General features: G+C 41.7%; 1 pseudogene across 1 annotated transcript; it reads right to left on the bottom strand.

Annotated features, from left to right (window-relative positions):
* Nucleotides 1-217: 217 nt before the first annotated feature.
* LOC118003067 lies at nucleotides 218-1,636 on the bottom strand (annotated as a pseudogene). The gene has a single exon (XR_004677253.1). The product of XR_004677253.1 is annotated as an elongation factor 1-alpha 1-like (transcript).
* Between the last annotated feature and the right edge of the window lie 12,316 nt (nucleotides 1,637-13,952).

The following is a 13,952-nucleotide window of genomic DNA, read 5'->3' on the forward strand; positions in this document are numbered from 1 at the left end:
CATTAAAAAGTACTGATTTTAAAAACTAATAACTTAAAACTGCTACATACACACACACAAAAAACAAATGGTCCACAAAACATTCTCCTTTCCTTCTGAAGGTTTTACGATGCATTGTTATCATTAACCAGTCTTTTACTATTAAACTTAAATGGCCAATTGACACAAACAGTTCTGAGACCATTCTTCCACCACTGATTAAGACTGGGGTGGCAGGTATTGGGGATAATATTCATTTAGCCTTCCGAGCTTTCTGGGCAGACTTGGTGACCTTGCCAGCTCCAGCTGCCTTCTTGTCCACTGCTTTGATGACACCCACAGTCAACCGTCTGTCTCATGTCACGAACAGCAAAACGGCCCAGAGGAGGATAGTCAGAGAAGCTCTCAACACACATAGGCTTGCCAGGAACCATATCAACAATGGCAGCATCACCAGATTTCAAGAACTTGGGACCATCTTCCAGCTTTTTTCCAGAACGACGATCTATCTTCTCCTTCAGCTCAGCAAACTTGCAAGCAATGTGAGCTGTGTGACAATCCAGCACAAGTGCATATCCAGCACTGATTTGGCCCGGATGGTTCAGGATAATCACCTGAGCTGTGAAGCCAGCTGCTTCCATTGGTGGGTCATTTTTGCTGTCACCAGCCACATTGCCACGACGAACATCTTTGACAAATACGTTCTTCACATTGAAGCCCACATTGTCCCCAGGAAGAGCCTCACTCAAAGCTTCATGGTGCATTTCAACAGACTTTACTTCAGTTGTAACATTGGCTGGAGCAAAGGTGACCACCATGCCAGGTTTAAGAACCCCAGTCTCAACTCGGCCCACAGGGACAGTACCAACACCACCAATTTTGTAGACGTCCTGGAGAGGCAGACGCAAGGGCTTGTCAGGTGGACGAGTTGGTGGCAGAATGCAATCCAGAGCTTCAAGCAGTGTGGTTCCACTGGCATTCCCATCTTTACGGGTGACTTTCCATCCCTTGAACCAAGGCATGTTAGCACTTGGCTCCAGCATGTTGTCACTATTCCAACCAGAAATTGGCACAAATGCTACTGTGTCGCGGTTGTAGCCAATTTCTTAATGTAGGTGCTGACTTCCTTAACGATTTCCTCGTATCTCTTCTGGCTGTAGGGTGGCTCAGTGGAATCCATCTTGTTAACACCAACAATTAGTTGTTTTACACCCAGGGTGTAAGCCAGAAGGGCATGCTCACGGGTCTGCCCATTCTTGGAGGTACCGGCTTCAAATTCACCGACACCAGCAGCAACGATCAGGACAGCACAGTCAGCCTGAGATGTGCCTGGAATCATGTTTTCGATAAAGTCTCTGTGTCCTGGGGCATCAATGATGGTCACATAATACTTGCTGGTCTCGAATTTCCACAGGGAGATATCAATGGTGATACCACGTTCACGTTCAGCTTTCCGTTTATCCAAGACCCAGGCATACTTGAAGGAGCCCTTTCCCATCTCAGCAGCCTCCTTCTCAAATTTTTCGATAGTTCTTTTGTCAATCCCACCACATTTGTAGATCAGATGACCAGTAGTGGTAGACTTGCCCAAATCTACGTGTCCAGTGACGACGATGTTGATGTGAGTCTTTTCCTTTCCCATTTTGGTTTAGATTGAGCAGTGGTTTTCACGATACTGGTGTTCTGGCAGCAAACCCGTTGCGAAAAAACTCTACCAGTTTTTTAATACTTAAGATTCATAAGAACGGAATAAAATCTTATATCCACAATGTATGATGAGCCTTAAAATGTGACTTCCTGGGAAAAAGGAAACCTAGGATTTAAAGTCAATCAAAAATGTAAATAGCTGATATTAGAGATAATGGGAATGAGGGTCATAAAACCTGGGGTTCGAGTCTCAATTCTACCACTTTCTAAATGTGTGAATGTGGACAGGTTATATATCCTGAATCTTAGGTTGTTTTCGAAAAATACAAAAGAGTTACCTTCACAGAAATTTTACAAGAATTAAAGAGAGGATTGAAATCATGCACTAAACTAACCTAATCAATGTTGCCAAATCCAATGATCAATTTTTAGTTTTCATCTACTTCATCTACTAACAGCATTTGATCTCATTGGCCCCCTCCTCATTCTTGAAATACTTTCTTTACTTGACCTCCTGGAAACCACAGTCTCCTAGGTTATTGTTTTACTTCAGCTGGTTGATTCTTCTCAATCCTCTTTGCTGCTTCCTTTTCATCTTTCTGGCATCTTAACATTTGAGTGTTCCAGGGCTAAGGAGGAGGGATGCCCAGCACAAGTAGGTTTCCAGAGGATAAAGTTAAATTCCTCAACCATTCAGAATGAGCAATGGGTCAAAATCAGCTCAGGTGCAGGCCGAAGAGTTGGCTGTCCTGTGGAGAAGATGAGACTCTGCTCATAGGTAGATGAATGCTGAGCTCCAAAGGTTAAAGGAGTGGGATGTGTCCATATGGTCTAAATTATCTGGAATAATTCTCACTCTAGGCAGTCTGACCCACATGGATATGTATCACAGATTTGACCTTCATTCAATTAGGAGGTCTTAGATGCATGTTACGGCTCCAGCCTGGAATCAATAACAACAACAAAAAGCATCTGAAAGATTCTCTCTTACTAAAAGGATTTATGTCAAATTTACAGACTAAAAATTTGGGAACTGAATTTGGAATTGGAGTGGTGGCCTGGGCAAGAGAGTGAAGGCAGATCAGTCCGAGGGCTCCTAAACTAGACGTTCCTTGAGGTAGAGCAATAAAGCTTGGACACACATGGAATGTGTGTTGGGCCGCAGAAATGGGAGGGGAGCAGTAACTGCTTTAGGTAGTAGGTTTCTAATCAAAACATATTAATTCTTCTGATATACTCCTTCTACTCTGTCTTCCAAGAAGAACTCAGTTCTACAAGTTTTAAAACATTCCCAGGAAGCATTACTTCCATTTTTAAATTCCAGATAAATAAAGTGCAAGAGAGTAACAGATCCAACAACAATAAAGAAACCAGTATTCCACTAACTTTATGCCTAACACTTGAGTGTGATTTACACATGCTGTCTCCATTGATTCCCATCATAATAGGTATACATTAGTAGGACCCCCATTTTATAATTAAGAAATGAAGGTTCAGAGAATAGTTAAGTCACTTGCCCAAGGTTGCTCAGCAAGATGCCAAGAGGCAACCTGCTTCCATGGCCCACAGGCTTGCTTATACAGTGCTGCTCTGTGTCCCCACTGGCTGAAACAGAGCTGCAGTGTGATCCCTGACAGCTATTCTTGTCATTGCCATGATGATTAGTATGCTTCATTTAAATATATATGAAGACTGCAAAGGGACAGATACATCATTCTCTGAAAGGTGTGTCCATTATGATACAGTCATCAATCCTTATAGCATTTTCATTGCCACAAATCACACATTATATAACTATTACCAAGCTCATCCCACCAAAGGCTGTTAAAGACCTGGCATATCATCACTAAACTGTCTCCAAGGACATCTCCAACAATTTACACCTTGTTCTAGGACTGTATCTAGCATCAGCAATTATAAGGAATGGGTACCATGCGAACTGTCCTTAAATCTCTTTATAATGCAACCAAACAAAACTCTCAACTTGATTGAGAGCTCCAGGACATTGGTTGAGAGCTATTACCATTTGTTTTTGAGCTTCAAAAATTAATAGCTAAAGTGCTCACCATCACAAGAGAACAAAAATACACATCAGCTGCTCAGCTTTGCCCAAGTCTATGGGCTCAAGATGAAAAGAATTAGACCAAGTATTACAGTAATCAGGCCTCAAGCAAGCAAAAGCCTGGCTCAACATTAAGAAGTCCCACTAAAGGGGCAGTGCACCTCCATGCTCTTGGTAATTGGACTTCTGGCATGGAAACATCTTAAAAGAGAGTAGTCGTATGTCACCAGCTGGGAAATGCTGTTAACCTCTCTTGTTGCTAGGTTTGAATTTCACTGTTCATTCTTGCCTCTGAATTTGCTCTCCTTTCCACCAAGCATTTCTTGTTCTCTCCTCTCCATATTCCAAAATATGGACCTAATTTATCCTCCTCTAAGACTTCTGCAAGTTAATATTCACCACCCCCTAATGTAACAGAATACACTCACACACACACACACACACACACACACAGGCACTCACAAACCCATGCTTGCACTCATATTTCATCTTGACTTGAGGCTCCTCCTACAGACAGAATGATATATTCTCATAGTGAGAAGATACTGTGAGGTTATCTAGACCAGTTATCAGCAGAAGAAACTAATTTGTCTGTGTTTGCATCCTTAAGTGTTCCTGCTGTGCTGCAGGTGTGTTCTACCTCCCCACATCAGCATAAGCTCTCAGCAGATGAAAAATATTGCTTTAACTTCTCTTATATTCCTGTCATCTTGATTTTGCACGACATAGGAAGCATCCAGCACAAAATCTATATTTCTCTTTTTTTAAAGATTATTTATTTAAGAAAAAGAGAGAACACGAGCAGGGGGAGGGGTAGAGAATGAGGGAGAAGCAGACTTCCGCTGAGCGTGGAGCCTGACCCAACGCTGATCCCAGGGCCCTGGGACCATGACCTGAGCCAAAGGCAGACACTTAACTGACTGAGCCACCCAGGCGTCCCCAAATAAATATTTCTATCTGCCTGTTGAGAAATGAAGAGAGGAATGACCAGGCCAAGGTCTTGCTTGGTCTCCCTCCCCTATCCCCCTGTGCCCACCAAAGCCTCTCCCTGTACTTCCACTCAGCCATTCTTCTGCTTGCCAGAACCACAGCTCCATCTACAAGGAAGCTGGCATTAAAAGGTATAGGTGACAAGAGATGACACTGTTCCATGTTAGCCCAGACGCATGGTGAGGCAGTAGAGGGCACTATGGATTCACGCCTATCACATTCTCAAACACACAGGAAAGAGGAAGTGGTTAAGTCTTTCTGGTTTCTACCTTGCAGTGGGTGTCTTGTCCATTCCTATTGCTGCCATGTTTCCCTCTTTAAATAGTCTTTCTATGGTTGTTTTTGTGGGTTTTTTTGGTTTGTTTTTGGTTTTGGTTTTTTTGCTACATCAAAGCTTTTCAAAAGCTAATACTAATTATTGCAATTGTTGCAAAGGATTCAATAAATCAGATATTATTTTAAGAACAATGGTCACCAAAGCCAGAAGTTGGGGTGTAGTCCTTGGCCTCTAGATTTAATTGGCTACCAGGTCCCAAAGATTATATTTCCACATATTCTCTCAGATTCATTGCTTCTTTCTTGGAACAGGAACATACCCCTGAGCAAGAGTGCCCAGCTGAGGAAACTGATAAGGCTAACATCCAGGCAATCCCTGCTGGCCAGGCCAGGTGCCTCTGCATCTGTCAACAGCAAGAGGTGTCTTTCTCTACTATGCAAAATGGTCCTGCATGGATGAGCACAGACCTGCTCTAACCATTCTGACTGTAACTGCCTTGTGCCCAGCTCAGTTTTCCTACTGACCACTGTGATAATCTCCTAATACCTCTGGAATTGATCTGAATGGAGTACCCACATGCACACACACACATGCATGCACACACACACACATATTCATAACAGGACAAATTATACACAAATTTACAAATATATCATCACCAAAATTCAAAGTAACAACATTAATTGAATGTAACCAAAATGCTCTTTCACTGAAATTAAACCTCTTCTGCTCCAACTAGGACACAGAATTAACATCTATGTTGTAGGATCTCTATAGTTTGGCACTAAACATACCTTGGGTTATGTGATGATTAAATATCCAACCATTTTTCCACTATTAAAAGACCTCACAACTGTGAAATCACTTGGCCTTTATTAAATTTACTTCTGTTCCTGTCTCCTGATGTGGCAACAGATAAGGTAACACTAGTGAGAACCAAAAGGATTTTATGTTCAAACGTCTCCTTGCACTTAAAGAAATATCATGATAGTACTCAGGTAATAAAATAATCATCCAGGGGCGCCTGGGTGGCTCAGTTGGTTAAAATAATCATCCAAATAATCCAGAATGCGCTTATATTTTTAAAATAAAAGCAAAAATCACATAAGCAGATTTAAAAACTAGAGCCCCAAGGGGGCAAACAGCCCATTGTCACTTCTGAATTTTTATATCAAATGACACCAAGTCAAATTCAACTCTGTCCTTACAGATTTTAATATTAGCTGGCTACAGAAGGACTCAAGTTTAGAAAACACGACTTCTCATACCATGGCTTCAGGCTCTCCTGTCGGTATATAAGAGAGGGGATATATTCTCAGTGGGAAATAAGTAATTATTATTTTTCCCACTGAACTATATGTGCTATTAGAAAATATCAAATGTGAGGCACCTGGGTGGCTCAGTCGTTAAGCATCTGCCTTCAGCTCAGGTCATGATCCAAGGGTCCTGGGATCAAGCCCTGCATCAGGCTCCCTGCTCAGCAGGAAGCCTGCTTCTCCCTCTCCCACTCCCCCTGCTTGTGTTCCTGCTCTTGCTCTCTCTCTCTCTCTGTGTCAAATAAATAAAATCTTAAAAAAATATATATCAAATGTCCTGTAGAAACAAGACAATCTTACTGCTATTGTTGGGAGACTCAAGTGGAAGTTCAGCAAACTACAGCCTGGGGGCTGAAACCATTCTTTGCCTTTTTTTGCTTCTTTTGTACTGCCAGAGAGCTAAGAATAGTTTTCACATTACTTACAGATCTTAAAAAGGAAAAAATGAGTAATAAACTACAGAGGTGGTATTGTGGTTCACAAAGCCTAAAATATTTGCTATCCAGTGCTACAGAGAAAAAGTTTTCCACCACCTGAACTAGATAACAACCTCAGAAAGAAGATCGTTCATGAGACTGCATAGAATGAGCGATTCAGGATTTCTCTTTTAATTCGTTGTCAAGAAGGAGTCATCAGAAATAAGATGAAAGAGATTTTACCGTCCATGAGGGTTTCTTTTTCTGGACCTCTACATAGTAAGTGGTCATCGGTGACGGTCTATGTAGAACATCTTGTGTCCAGTCAAGTCTAGGGTGTGTAACTAGTCAGCATCTGATAGGACCAACGATTTTGTTTTGCTCACAGCCTCCCTCCTTGAACTGCTTGCCTCCATCCAACTCAAATTCGATTACCCAAACTGTTCCTGAGGGCCAGTCCTATGACACCTTGATTGGCCCTCTGCTGACAGTGTTGCCTTGCTCCAGATCTGCTGCTCAGCCCCACTTCTCTGGCTCTGATCCCAACCCCCATTTACAATCACTCTTGATAATGTGGTTTCAGAGCAAGCCATGCACACATGGTAGCACTGAGACTAGCCCATTCTTATGTGACAGTTCTTGCAGCTGAGGAACATCCACACTTGTATAAAGCCAGGCCTCCTGTCACCCAGTAACTTGGAAATTGAACACTGAATGGGTGATGCCAGGCTAGGAAGCCAGGGAAACTGGCTCAGTCTGTACAAAATCTCATTTACTTTGTGTTTGGTTTTTGTTCCAGTTTGGCTCATTCATCTGATGGGAGACTGGGGTTTCTTTTTAGGTTGCAATAGAAAAAGAGGATATTCATTTGGGGAGTGTATTCAGGAACACTGGAGTTCTTTTTTTTTTTTTTTTTTTTTCCTTTTACAGAGAGAGCGTGTGTGTGTGTGCATGTGTGTGTGTATGTGTGTGTGGGTGTGGGTGGGAGGGAGGCTCTGGGGGGTGGGCAGTGGGAGAGGGAGAGAGAGAACCTTAAGCAGGCTCCATGCCCAGCATTGAGCTCAGCACGGGGCTTGATTTCACAACCCTGAGATTATGACATGAGCCGAAATCAAGAGGCCGACACTTAACCAACTGAGCCACCCAGGCACCCCAGGAACACTGGAGTTCTAAGGCACTCTGAGGCAGTGTCTCTTAACTGAGAGCCGGGGACCCCCATCACAATGTTTCTCAGTATTTAGTCCAGCTCATTGAATCAGAATTCTTTTGGGTGCTTGTTAAAATTCAGAATCTTAGGGCCAATTCCTTAATCCCCAATGAATCAGAATTTCTGGGAACAGAGTCCCAGTATTATTCTTATGTGTACTGAAATTTCAGAACCAACCCATGGCCTATGCATGGCATTCAGGGGATTTTTTTTTTTACCCACTGAAATTATTTTCAAAAATTCTCTGTGATGATTCATATTGCATTTTTGTACAATGATCATATTACCCATAATAAAACTCTCAAAGCAGTTCATGGCTCAAAATGATTAAACAAACAAACAAACAAACAAACAAACAAAAACCACTGGTTTTAAAAGGAAGTGGGGTTGATTTAGAATACCAAGCAGAAATTTCTCATAGACCCATTTCTTGAACAATTGACAAATCCTAGAAGGGCAAGTTTTGTCCTTGCTCATAGGCCAGGCAGCTCTTCACAGATGCAAACAGCTCAGAGCCCCCAACATTTCTATTTTACCCAGAAAAGCAGCTTCAGTAAATTTTCTTTGAGATCAGATTTCCTCCGGGGTACACCTGGGGTCTGACCTTACTGTTCTCTATTCTAAAATCATTTGCATTCAGTGAAAGTTTGTCCACATCTAGGAGCCACAGAGTTCCTCTTAAAATACAACAGGCCCCATCAGCTTCAAACTCATATAGGAAAACACAGCTAGGTAGGGAAAGTGTGTGATAGCTCAGCTCTCATCCTCGGTAATCAGGCTACTCACTTTACCTCCTGCTTCAGTTCCTCTTTAGTGAAAAGGAAGGTTTTTTTTTTTATTTGAGAGAGAGAAAGAGAGAGCTCGCAGGGGAGGGGGTGACAGAGGGAAGAGGGAGAGAGAGAATCTTAAGCAGACTCCCCACTGAGCACAGAGCCCCTGCGGGGCTTGATCCAATGACCTTGAGATCATGAACTAGGCTGAAACCAAGAGGCAGACACCCAACTGACTGCACCACCCAAGTGCCCCCGGAATTTTCTTTAACATCTTGGGATTCTGCACCCAGTTCCAGTGTGTGGGCTTTTTTCTATACCATCAAGCAATTCTTGGACACCAGCTGGGTGTCCTACAATTCAACTCAATTCTGACATTATCTACCTGGAGATAGCATCAGATCCCACAGGTGAAGGGCTCAGTCCCACAAGACTTCTCCCCCTCTCCTTCAGAGGCCAGTCACTAGTCCAAGTTCTTACCTGTGCTTCTGACCAAAAGGCTATAGATCAGAGGCTCCAACCATCCTCCTTGGGTTTGATTAATTTGCTAGAGTGGCTCACAGAACTCTAAGAAACAGTTTACTTACTAGATCACAGGTTTATTAAAAAGGATATAACTCAGGAACAGCCAGATGTAAGAGCTGCATAGGGCAAGGTAGAGGGGAAGGAAGAGCTTCCATGCTCTGTCCAGGCACTCTTCTCTCCCTGCATCTCCATGTATTTAACAACCCAGAAGCTCTGGGAACCCCATCCTTTTGGGTTTTTATGGAGGCTTCATTACATAGGCATGACTGGTTAAATCCGTAACCACTGCTGATTGAACTCAATCTCTAGCCCCTTGCCCCTATCTGGCAGTGGGGAGGGGGTGGGAATGAAAGTTCCAACCCCCTAAACACACGGTTGGTTTCCCTGGCAACTGGCACCCATCCAGAGGAAGTCACTTCATTAACCTAACAATAGACACCTTTATCACTCTCCTCCCAGGAAAACTCCGAGGGGTTTAGGAGCTCTGTGCAGGAACCTGGAGGAAGGCCACATATCTATCTCTTATTTTAAATCACAATAACACACTTTCTTAACTCTACTTACCTCCCAAAGTTTAAGAAAAATAACAATATGAAAGTGAGAAAGGTAGAGACTGTTAGTGGCTACCTAACTCATTTCATTAAGGAAGATCGCAAGGCTCAGAGAGCTCAAGGGATCTGTGAAAAAAGTTCTTAGCTTGATAAAACTGCAAGGACTGTCACTCACATTATCTCACTGACCCTTCAAGATAAGACACTCCAGGGAGAGACAGGCCAGCTGGTTTTAGTACATCCTTTGGCTCTTAAATCAATGCTTTTTCCACTTGACCAACCTGGCTCAAAAAGGAGTGATAAATATGAAATTTCTTTGAAAAAAAAAGGGAATTATAAATACAATGCACTAGTATGACTATCGCACCCATGATTCTAAATATGATTTTTGTTTGCAAATGGAAACAAAGAATCATTAGCCACACGATATAATAAACAGAACACCAGGCTAGTATTCAGAACTGGCCTAGAGGTACCCATTTCTCAACAGCAAAGGACCCTTTTGTCCTAAATGGAAATTGATTCAGTCATTCATGCACACAATTATCTAATCCAAGCAATTATCTAATCTTTTAAAACTTGATTTTTCATAACCAGTCTTCCTAGCCACAAATTTGCCTCAGAGAGCCTTTTATGATACTTGCTTGAGGTAACACCAAACTTTTTTCCAGAGTACTTCCACACTGGGCAATGTCTATTGGTTAGAGAAGAATGAGGCTGAAGTGGCATATAAAATAGTCCAACAATAATGAAATGCAGATAAACAAAATCTGATCTTACACATTCAAGAAAAACTTCTCATTCATTGAGAAGCTGAGAAGTTTATATTCCGGATTTAACATGTATGTCAAAGGAACCATCTCTTTAAAGTCAAACAAGTCTGTTTTGAAGCCAAACAAAAGTGAGAAAGGAAGAAAAGCCCTTGGCAAAATTCGAAATTCCAGCTATTCAAAATAGGATATTAACTTATTAGTCATGTGGGAAGCACTGAATATATTTACTGCTATCATCTTCCCATAAGGCTTTTCCACAAGTTGAGACTGGGAAATGTACACAGAAAAGAATAACATAAAATAAGTATAGAGACTATTGGCCGTATAAACTCCATGAAGTCCTCAAACAGAGGATGTAGCAACATACTTTTCAAGCCAGTGTGTGTCACTAGAGACAGTTAATATTAAAAATGAAGTTGAATATTTGAGTGGTTGAAAGGGTCCACTGTATATATTCTCCACTAATATCCTTAAAAATCTATAGTTATTTTGAGAATGATTACCAGAAATCACTCCATTCCCCTATCCTCCTCCTCTTCACCGTTACCAACTACAGATCTTCTTAAAATATATTTCATAAGACAAGCAAAATAAGGAAGACATTTGAAGATTTGCATTCTTCTCCTCCCTTCCTCTGACATAACTGAGTTGAACATATCATTATGAAAAGTCAAAACTAATAACAGATTTGTGTGGCTCACAAATGTAATCCAAATCTAATCTATCCCTGAAAGCCTGCTAGTGAATTTTTTTTTATTCTTATGTTAATCCCCATACGTTACATCATTAGTTTTAGATGAAGTGTTCCATGATTCATTGTTTGTGCACAACACGCAGTGCTCCATGCAGAATGTGCCCTCCTCAATACCCACCACCAGGCTAACCCATCCTCCCACCCCCCTCCCCCAGAACCCTGTTTGTTTTTCAGAGTCCATCGTCTCTCATGGTTCGTCTACCCCTCCGATTTCCCCCTCTTCATTCTTCCCCTCCTGCTACCTTCTTCTTTTTTTTTTTTTCTTAACATATATTGCATTATTTGTTTCAGAGGTACAGATCTGAGATTCAACAGTCTTGCACAATTCACAGCGCTTACCAGAGCACACACCCTCCCCAGTGTCCATCACCCAGTAACCCCATCCCTCCCACCCCACCCCCCACTCCAACAACACTCAGTTTGTTTCCTGCGATTAAGAATTCCTCATATCAGTGAGATCATATGATACATGTCTTTCTCTGTTTGACTTATTTCACTCAACATAATACCCTCCAGTTCCATCCACGTCATTGCAAATGGCAAGATCTCATTCCTTTTGATGGCTGCATAATATTCCATTGTGTATATATACCACATCCTCTTTATCCATTCATCTGTTGATGGACATCTAGGCTCTTGCCATAGTTTGGCTATTGTGGACATTGCTGCTATAAACATCGGGGTGCACGTAGCCCTTCAGATCCCTACTTTTGTATCTTTGGGGTAAATACCCAGTAGCTGCTAGTGAATTTTTATGGTAGGACCCTATGTTTCATTATTTTAAATAGGAATAAAGCAGCACACTGTGTTCTCAACCCTTCCAAAAATTCCAACCAATTTCCCCAAATATCACTAAAAACACTGTGCAATATCTACCTATAATTCACCAATTGTCTAATTCTTTGATACTTACTATACTCCTTGGTGGATAGTTTTATATGCCAGACCCAACAGTACTATATAGTTTCAGATATTATTACATTTTCCTTCTACATTGCAACACACATGTACTCTGAAATGAAGAAATTATCAAGCCACATAGTGAAGACGGACAGTGAATATAAATAACATTAGCAAGAGGGCTTTTAAAAGCAAAGCAGTTTTAAAAATAGCTGCTTCCTGACCAAAGAGTTGCCTGAGACAAGTTTGGCTAAGAGAAGCTGCCCGATGGTAGGTGAAGGTGAGCAAGAACAAGCTGGTAAAAAGAAAGAAACATGCATGTTTGAGGTTTACCCACACCCAAGCACAAGGAACTTAGGGACTTTCTTCTTCTCCAGACACTCAAGTCTCCAGGAGTGGTGGCTAGAGACCATTGTCTGAAGGTTTAGATGCAGTAATGCATGATCCCTTCTGACCTCTTACTAGTACAGGCTCTTTTGAGGCTCTTAGGCTCACTAGTTCCTTCTCAGGTTTGTCCATCTCCTTTTAAAAGGACATGTTATTTAATAATGTGGGAAGATTCGGGACGCCTGGGTGGCTCAGTTGGTTAAGCGTCTGCCTTCGGCTCAGGTCATGATCCCAGGGTCCTGGGATCGAGTCTCTCATTGGGATCCTTGCTCAGCAGGAAGCCTGCTTCTCCTTCTGCCTGCCGCTCCCCCTGCTTGTGCTCTCTCTCTCTGAAAAATAAATAAATAAACCCTTTAATAATGTGGGAAGATTGAAGGGGGCTCAGAAGTATACTATTCCATGTGTTAACAAGCAGAGAAGAAATAAATATTGGTAAAACCAACCAAAAAAAGTTAAAAATAGCATAGTGAATGAACATGCACATGTGTAGATAATCAAAAGTAGATTGATATACACCCCAGGAAAAAAAAGATTAACCCCAGAGACCTACATGTGCGTTCTAGGCTAGTGAAGAGAACAGACCCTCAAACCAGAAGGAGGACTCAGTCAATTATATTTGATCCAGGCAACCATAACCACAAATGATCTTACTGACCCCTTAAAAACAACACAATAATGTAAGTCGTTATTCTGGGCTGCACTGTGTCCCTCATGATTCTTATGTTGAAGTTCTAATCCCCAGTACTTCAGAATATGACTGTATTTGTTGCTAGGGTCTTTAAAGGGATGATTAATGTTAAATGAGGTCATTGGGTGAACTTTAATCCAATATGACTGGTGTCCTCATAAGAAGAGATTGGGACATGGACACAGACAGAGGGATATGACCATATGAAGATACAGCAATAAGGCAAACATCTATAAGCCAAACAGAGAGGCCTCAGGAAAACCCATCCTGTCAACATTTTGATGTCAGACTTCGAGCCTTCAGAACTATGAGAAACTAAATTTCTGTTGTTTAAACCACACAGTCTGTGGTATTTTGTTATGGCGGCCCTAGCAGAGTAATGCAGGAGGACAGTTAGTATTTCATCTATTTTAAATATAAAAATATTAGAGATTCAGAAAAAATTGAAAGACTTGTCCAAGTTTATATAACATTTCAAGGCAAAAAATAGAATTAGGTTATCAGCCTCAACTCCCAGCCTTGTGTTCTTTCCCCTACACCAGCACAAGGACACATTGCTTGCCTGTGACAGTTCTATGCATCAAATGTCTTGAAGTGTGGGTTCTGCTTCTGTTTCCCAGGGTGAGAGATAGTGAGCCCTTTTTTGTCTATTTCAGTTCTGTATCTGCCTAGGGCAGGTTTACCTCTGGCATCAAGTGGCCTTTCAACTT

This window comes from Mirounga leonina, unplaced genomic scaffold (assembly GCF_011800145.1).
Source record: "Mirounga leonina isolate KUSES-001 unplaced genomic scaffold, KU_Mleo_1.0 Mir_91, whole genome shotgun sequence".
NCBI lineage: Eukaryota > Metazoa > Chordata > Mammalia > Carnivora > Phocidae > Mirounga > Mirounga leonina.